Source organism: Sinocyclocheilus anshuiensis, unplaced genomic scaffold, assembly GCF_001515605.1.
Source record: "Sinocyclocheilus anshuiensis isolate Anshui unplaced genomic scaffold, SAMN03320099.WGS_v1.1 scaffold2373, whole genome shotgun sequence".
Classification (NCBI taxonomy): Eukaryota; Metazoa; Chordata; class Actinopteri; order Cypriniformes; family Cyprinidae; genus Sinocyclocheilus; species Sinocyclocheilus anshuiensis.
The window spans coordinates 90,216-91,404 of NW_015551030.1; the positions used below are offsets into that span (position 1 = coordinate 90,216).

Here is a 1,189-nt window from a genome sequence, read left to right on the forward strand (position 1 = left end):
TAATTATTCAATCAATCGATCATAGGAACCTATGAAATATTTAGTGTTTTTTCACCCCCAGAACTTCTGTGTTACATACTTTAATTTTTCTGGTAATCAAATGATGGCATAAAACATTAAATTCATTTATTTTGTAATCAAATTAAATTAGTTTTATTTTTTTTTATTTTTTTTAGCAAAAAAAAGTGCTGCACAACAGTGGTTTACTGTTAAAATTAAAACATGGCAGAAAATTTGTGATTATTCCTTAAAAATAAACTTTTAATAGTAATTGTATTATTAGTAGTAGTAAGACGCACATTCTGCCGTAAAATAGTAATGTATTTCTGACACAATTTTTTCAAGTTAAACCGAACTTTTATTTTGACGGGTTGCTGTGAAGAGTTTTGTGTGTGTGTGTGTGCATGCGTGCGTGCGTGCGTGAGTGAGTGAGTGAGTGAGTGAGTGAGTCAGTGTGAGTGTGTGTGAGTGAGTGAGTGAGTGAGTCAGTGTGAGTGTGTGTGAGTGAGTGAGTGAGTGAGTCAGTGTGAGTGTGTGTGAGTGAGTGAGTGAGTGAGTCAGTGTGAGTGTGTGTGAGTGAGTGAGTGAGTGAGTCAGTGTGAGTGTGTGTGAGTGAGTGAGTGAGTGAGTCAGTGTGAGTGTGTGTGAGTGAGTGAGTGAGTGAGTCAGTGTGAGTGTGTGTGAGTGAGTGAGTGAGTGAGTCAGTGTGAGTGTGTGTGAGTGAGTGAGTGAGTGAGTCAGTGTGAGTGTGTGTGAGTGAGTGAGTGAGTGAGTGAGTGAGTGAGTGAGTGTGTGTGTGTGTGTGTGAGTGTGTGTGTGAGTGTGAGTGAGTGTGTGTGAGTGAGTCAGTGTGAGTGAGTCAGTGTGAGTGAGTCAGTGTGAGTGAGTGAGTGTGTGTGTGTCTGTGTGTCTGTGAGTGTCTGCGTGAGTGTGTGTGTCTGTGTGTGTGAGTGAGTGAGTGAGGAGGGAGTGAGTGAGAGAGAGAGAGAGAGAGAGAGAGAGAGAGAGAGAGAGAGAGAGGGGGTGTGTGTTTGTGAGTGTGTGTGTGTGTGTGTGAGTGTGTGTGTGAGAGTGAGTCAGTGTGAGTGTGTGTGAGTGAGCGAGTGAGTGTGTGTGAGTGAGTGTGAGAGTGAGTGTGAGAGTGAGAGTGTGAGTGAGTGTGAGTGAGTGAGTGTGAGAGTGTGAGAGG

General features: G+C 42.9%; 1 protein-coding gene across 1 annotated transcript in view; it reads right to left on the reverse strand.

Annotated features, from left to right (window-relative positions):
• Positions 1-1,189, reverse strand: part of LOC107661168 (protein geranylgeranyltransferase type I, beta subunit) — a 13,063-nt gene that overhangs the window by 4,377 nt on the left and 7,497 nt on the right. The gene's annotated exons all lie outside the window — the stretch shown is intronic.